Source organism: Lygodium microphyllum, chromosome 15 (assembly GCF_053477565.2).
Source record: "Lygodium microphyllum isolate KBCC chromosome 15, Lygodium_microphyllum_v1.1.10, whole genome shotgun sequence".
NCBI lineage: Eukaryota > Viridiplantae > Streptophyta > Polypodiopsida > Schizaeales > Lygodiaceae > Lygodium > Lygodium microphyllum.
The window spans coordinates 66403396-66410960 of NC_141149.1; the positions used below are offsets into that span (position 1 = coordinate 66403396).

General features: G+C 37.2%; 1 pseudogene; it reads left to right on the top strand.

Moving 5' to 3' along the window:
* Positions 1-1296: 1296 nt before the first annotated feature.
* On the top strand, positions 1297-2279 carry LOC148024632 (uncharacterized; annotated as a pseudogene).
* The last annotated feature ends 5286 nt before the right edge of the window (positions 2280-7565 follow it).

A 7565-nucleotide genomic window follows, 5' to 3' on the forward strand; every position in this document is an offset into this window, starting at 1 on the left:
CTTCTCCTTGATCCCTCACCCTCACACACTCACTCGCTCACACTCTCACACTTCTTCTCTCAAGCACACACAAGTAAGCAAGAAGAAGAGAAGAAGATAACAAGATGAGTCCACTTTGCCCACACCAAAGAATGAGCTCCCCATTCACTTTTCAATTTTATATACAAAACCTTAAATCCCTTTTGGGTGGTCATCTCCTTTTTTACATGGCTAGTTGTGGCCTAGGCCCTCTTTCCAATTATCCTCCTATCTTCCTAGATTCCTTCCTACCACCCATGGACCTTTACAATTTGCATAGGAGGGAGCCTGATTCTCTTTTACAAAAAGTTTTAGGTGCGCCTTGCGTTTTAAAATGAGCTTTTGCCTTTAACTTAGCTTTTGAGGCCACCCTTGCACTTCTAGCTATTTCCCTTCCTGCTTCTTCCATTGTGTTCGCTAGGCCACCTATTTTAGCTCTCAATTTGCGCTTTTCCACTTTTTCTACTTTTTCTTGTGCTAAGGTTAATAGTAGCTTCCTCCCTTAAGCAAGTCAGTAGCCCTATTATTAGAGATGCAAGATCAAGCAACCTCAAGCCTCCTCCTTTAAGCTCCATCTTCCATTGCCACGCCCAAGAGAAGAGAAGAAGAAGAAGAAGAAGAAGAAGAGAGGAGATGATGGAGAGCTTCTTCTCCACGATCCCTCACCCTTACACACTCATACCCTCACTTCCTCACACTCCCTCTCTCAAGCACATACAAGCAAGCAAGAAGGAGAGAAGAAGAGAAAAAGAAGAGATCACTTTTGCTACATACCAATGAATGAGCTCCTCATTCACTTTTTGAGTTTATATACAAAACCCTAAATCCCTTTTTTTAAATGATCAGGCATCTTGTCAAGGTCCTCTATCTCTATTCCCTTCTAATTGCCTTATCCCTTCACCTATGTTCATTTAGACTTTACAACTTGCATAGGGGGGAGCCTAGCACTCCTATAAAATGAATTACATTGCACCTTGCACTTTCCTTGGAAGAGCCCTCGGGGGCTCTCCTTCATCCTTAGAGAGCATCCTTCACCTTTGAGAGAGCCTACTTGATCCTTGAGAGGACCTCCTTCATTCTAGAGGACCTTGCTAGAATATTTAGTGGTCTCCCACATTTTTTTCTGAGCTTGCCTTCTCCTCTAATTTTCTTGCATAGGTAGAATGAGCTTCTTCATTCACTTTTTGACTTGGACTTTCTTGGTCTTCCTCTACTTCTTTTAAGGAGTTTGAGTGTGAGATTAGGAATAGGGATAAGCTCCAATTCTTGTCAAGAAAGATGTTCTATGTTTGGGAGGGTAATCATAGGACAGTGGCTTGGTCAACTAATATTAAGGAAAACTTTGCCAACCATTGCAAGGTTCTTTGCACTCTCATTGATCCCATGAGGGTTAGTGAGATTGCACTTCTCTCTAGTCTACAATGAATGAATTAGTAAGTCTTGCAATTTATTTTGTTTAGTGTTGTTATATATTATCAAGTTGAATACATGAGTATACTTTTTAATGTAGTTTAAATACACATGCTTTGGTGGCTCCCACCCTTCATGATGACGAGTTGATAAATGTAGCCAATATTTGTTTTGCCAACCATGAGGCCTATATGAATGAGTTGCTAGATAAAGTCCAAAGGCTCATTGTTCAAATTAGAAAAAAGTTTGCAAAAGGTTCTGAACCTTGGTATTCACTAACTCGACATTACTTAGCAAAGCTTGTGTACAATGTAAGCATCAATTTATGTGTCTAAGTGTTTCCTTGGTTAAATGAGAAACTCTATATACTTCCAAAATATCATAATATAACCCTTAGCCATTATACAATTATAGGTCTAGATCACTCAAGCCCTTAACTGCAAGCTTGAGCAATCAAGGTCAAACATGTCAGTGGAACAATTGGGAGCATTATAGGAGAAAAAATTGGGGGATCTTGCCACAAGATATGGTGATAGGATTGGAAAGGTACAAGACTCTACATATTTTGTGAGTATGAATTGGCTACGATGATTAGTAGGTGTTTTAATCAAATTCTACCTTTTCAAATCCTTAATATTCTGGACCCTAAACTTGGAGATGTGTGGCATGAACATGTGTTTGCATTAACATGGGGTCCTGATAGCTTCGCCACACTAGAAAAATTAAATTTAATAGCTTTGAATTATGTGACCACTAACACAAAATTGACATGGCTATCATTACTTGAGGCAACAAAGCCCATAAAGAACTTGGTAGGGCTTCCAAGGGGTGATCATACATTTAGCGAGTGAGTACCATGGTGTATAGTTATGACTACATTATTTTCCACAATGGATCGTATTGACTATCATATTTATTTATTTTAAACAACCTTCTCTTTTTCCTATGTGTAAGTTGGCTACGTCAAGAGGCTATGTTGGAGAAAATACTTGTCAAGACTAAACATTGCTTGCAGATTTCACCGATGTGCCAAGTGGATTGACCTTTCTAACACTTCTTCTCTTGATGATTACTTTGAAGAGATAAAAATAGAGCATAGGAGGTATTTGTTTCCCTTAGAAGCTAGAGTATTTTCCAAGGAGAAGGAAGATGATATCAAAGTATGGAGAGAAATGGATCCAATTCAAATGGCTTCATAGCATCTTGTGTATAGGTATAATGACTTTGTTATTTCCAAAGTATATGGAATCCATAGCGAGTAAATCCCTTGTAATGTTTTGATTGGAAACATGGATGTAGGTATTCTCCTTTAAAGGGATAGAAACACTTGAATGATATTCGTATTCAAGCTAGACAGTGGATCGTACTAGTTGATAATGAGGGGGTTTGTGTGTACCCTCCCCCAATGCATATGCTTTTAAAGTGGGAACTCCAACACTATCCTTGGTGGATTGATCTACAAGTAGGACATACACTCGAGAGGGAGAAGGATATGCATAAGCAAGCGAAGATGGGTTTTTAAAAAAATTGAAACCAAGAAATTGAAAGGTAATTACTAAAGACTATTTCATGCTCTTCAAATTGTAGTAAAATTAAATGTGGACCTCTACAACAAAGGAATAAATATTGAAGAAGGCAAGGGCAAAGAGACATTGAATGAGCAAGAAAATGTTCAAATGAGTATGGATATGGAGGAGGATATTGCAACCACAGTAGGGAGGAAAACACTTAAAAAGAATAAAATGTTCTTGTTCTTAAAAGAGCACACACTGCCTACTGCTACAGTTGACCATGGAAGTAAGAGTATTGTTATTGTTGGGGATTATATATCCATTGGGAGGGACTTTGCTAGCAGTGTAAAGAATCCCACATTCACATTGTTACATGATCATGTCGTGCGAGTGAGACCCCTTGAGAGAGTATGTTAAGAAGGGAAAGATGGTACTATGGGTCTCCTACTTTATATTTCTCGACATCCCTTGTGGTGTCATCCTTCATGGAGGCGAGCCATGTCCACCATGGAATAGATTGTCACAGGACCATGTACAGTTTGGGATTGCCCTTGCTGCCTCCACACTCGCAGATTCTAGTTGCTTGTTGATCATGTCATCAATTGAGGTATAGATAATCTACATATGTGTGCAAGTTGGATGTAGTATAATGAATGAGATAACAAATATTCCTTCATTGTGTTGTGTTTGCTGATGTAGTGAATGGTGTTGACTGGGTGGAGAGATACACCCATATTTTTTATTTGGAGATATGTTGGCATGTGGTGGTCTAGCATATGCCCCCTTTTGGGTGCTATGATGTTGGTGGTTCCCAAGTTAAGGTCAAATCCATGGTTTTTGCATTGCATATGTAAGGATTGTTGATTATTTAGTGTATATTTATAATCTAACATAACTTGTATTCTTGTAGTGTGCACTATCAATGTTTTTATGATTCGGCGAATGGGATGGGTGCCCATGTTCATATTGCAGAGAGCATGCCACTCTTTCAAGCCCTACATATGCATCCGACTGACAACATTGTACATCACTATATGCCCACCATAGCAAGGGCTAGGAGACTTGATGGTGGAGATTGGCGATCAAGTATGGAGAAGAGCCATACTTTTTTGGCTTGCTTCTTGGAGCTCTTATGTCCCAAGGAGGACATATGCCATGGGTTGTGGCAATGCACCCATTCTTAAGTCATGCATTAGGTCTGGTCGTGTATGTGGGTCTTTTGATGTGATATCATTTCCTCCTACGTGCAGCCATTGTTGGTGCAAGCCATGCGAGGAGAAAACATTCAGGTAGGTTCTTCTGGGATTGGTGATGAGGTGGATGAGAGAGTGGGTGAAATTTCCCTATGATTAGTATCTAGCATCTTGTGCCTTAGTTTTAAAATGCCTATTTTCATTGTCATGAAAATTAGTAATGTCAATGGACCATCCTATATGCAATCTAACAATGTGCTTTTCCTAATTAATATAACCATTAAGACTGTCATGAAAAAAGGCATGATGAAATATTTTCTTTTGGGACTATTCAATGCATGTTATAGTAATGAAGTTTGTGAGGTTATCTTGGTATATGAATTGATCTAAGCATATCTTTTTTATTTGCTCTGAGTTTTTTGTGTAAATAAAGCATTGAAGATAAATCTTGAGAATAAAGCTCCCGTGTTGTAATGCTAGAAGTGTGTTACTTGTATAGGTGGAAGTAATGGCAAAAAGAATGGCCAGTGATCCTTACTTTGATGTAGACATCTCGAAGCCACAACAACCAAGGCATTGTGTTTTTGTAGATGATAATTGTGAATCCATGTGAAGTGGATGAGGATATTTTGATCATTACTACTATCTTTCATGTTTCATGAGGAATATTTGACCTAAACTAGTTTCCTAGTGTTCCTATATAATTTTTCAAAAATGGCATAGGCAAGAAAAGGTTTTTATTGTTATGTTTATGGGAATTTCCATTTGCAAAGCTAATTTTCATGGTCTAAGTGTGTTGGATTACAGAATAGCAAATGTTAGCTGCAAATAGTTCAAGATTTAGCACGGATTACATTGGGATCTTACGAAGTCCATCCATCCAACGGTCTCCAACCCATCCTTTGACCTGTCAAATCAATATGAAAATATCTATATAAATTAAAAATATGCTTAGAGATTTTAATTAAAATTATGGTTTATATTTTTTGATTGCATATTTATCAAGACAAGGAAACTAAGCAACACGCGGCAAAGCACATGAGATGGGGCAATAAAATCAACAAAAGGGCATCAAGCTAGTTGTGTCCTAGTTGCATGTGAGAAGGTGCATAAAAATACCCTAGTTGTATCGTGATCCATAAATATTGTATTATAAATGAAATTTAAGGCACTACTAATTTCTAGCCAGTGAGAATCCAGGGGGTACGAATGTCTTTCTACTGAGTGGATATTGCATATCACATCATCATAGAGAGAAGGATTATTATATCACATCACCATAGAGAGAAGGATTATTACATCACATCAACATAGAGAGAAGGATATTGAACTATGTAATTATTATGATTATAGGATAGTATGATTTTAGTAGTCCATTAAGAGATATTCCTAGGTGACTCCATTCAAAGTTCCCATGGAATAGCTGAACTTTGTAGCCTTTATTCCAAGTTGAACAAGCATTGTCTTATTACATCACTTTGAAAACTCATATGTAAGGTTCCACTCGAAGGTGAGAATCGCAAATCCACCCTCAACTATCATTAAGGCCCTGCAAGAGAACCATCTTGGGCTTGTAGGGACTTATGAAGAACTAATTAAACATGAAGAGCTTGTTGCTAGGGCTTTGTAGGAAGTGATTGCAAAGAAGTTTGACAACATAAATATTTCTTAGTTTCTTTGCTTCTATATGGAGAAGCTAGAGCTAGTCAGTGTACTGGTAGATGATATACTGATATATTTTACTAGGGTTGTTTCTTATTAAATTTGGAGTTGCACAAAGTCCATCTACACATATTATGAAAATACATGGGCTAATTTCAAGAGAGCCCTAAAAGAGGAGTATTTCATAGAGGATGCAAATATAGTAACAAAGCAAACTTTCCTAGCATGGATTCATAAACTTGAAAAGAGCCTCTTCAGAGCTACAAAGAGAGTTTGAGATGAAGTTTGGTCACTTGGACAATATAGAGCAACTATCTTTTCTTAAAGAGAAAGATCTTTTGTTTTTACAAGTTGTGGACCCTCCGCTATAGCTAGAGCTAGAGAAGCTATTAGAGGATGATACTATAGAGCAGGGCATAAAGACAGAATGGAAAGATGTGTAGGATGTTGTATCTAAACTAGTGGAGATTGAGAAGAATAGAGCTTTTGGTCATGCCTAGACCTATGCTTAGCTAGTTGCACATGTTGGAGCCAGTGATTAGGTAGCCATCAACAATACCTTCTACAAAATCTTCAAAAGACAATGCTATGGATAAACTTATAAAAAATATGCAAAATTTACAAATCAGGCTTGCTAAGCTTGAAGAGCCAGGAAAAGCTTCTACTTTAAAAACCTTGCCTAGGGAAGATTCATGTTGATTATTTTGGAATGATGGGAATATTCATGCAAATGAAATTTGAATTTTTGGAAGGATGGGAAGATTCAAGCAAATGAAATTGGTATACCCCTAAGCCAATGGGAAAGCAACCATGATGTAAGCTGCTCTTTGACATAGAGATGGCTACAGATCTTTAAAAGGTTTTGGAAGAGAGGATTCTAAATAGCACTGTCAAGTTTACATTAAGTGAAATCCTTGGAATAGTAAAAATAAATAAGCTGCACCAAAGGGATGAGCAACTAAAGCCCATAGGGATTTCATATTTTTGCCCCTTTATGGATATAACTAAGGTAATAAATGCATTATTCATAATTTATGAATTGTAGTGTAGGCTATCATCTAATAATCTAGTAGTCATTTCCCAATTCTTTTGGAAATTGTAAAGTACTTGGCCTTTTTGTATGTGAATGGCCACTTAACAACAATTCCATCGAAGGTAATTTGTATGCTATCACCTTGATGTGGAATGTTTTCATAGCATTTTTTATGTCTGTAAAGCATATATTAAATATGTTGCTGGGAAGGTTGATGAACACTTCTTGGCTTGATTTAGCATTCCAAAGTGATTGGATATTGAAATTAGTTACTAAGGACACCTTTTTATTAGCTCCATGGAAGTTTCCTTTAAAATCTCTTTATTTGAGTTGAGAACAACTAGAATCTTCTAGATACAATTATATAATGATTGCCAATCCATGGTTGCATTTTCAAGATCTTCCCCATTGAATCTTTCTTTAGCAAGAGAAATAAGAGGGTGTTTACAAAAGAATAAGGGATTGCTAGGGATTTGTCTATACCAAAAATATGTAAGTCATCTAGTAACGTGGACATACGTCCTTTGTTTGCCTCATATGTTGTTTGAGCATTAGCATGGTTCATTGCTATCTTAAGTTTTTTTAAGATGTAGCATTGAAACTTATCTCTATAGTATAACCTAGCCAACCAAAGCAAGTTCAAAAACTCTTTAAAGGCCTCCATGAGTGCCTTGTTTGCTTTGTTAATAGTAAAAAACCTTGGGGGCATATGGTTAAGCCCCTTACACAATTTTTCAT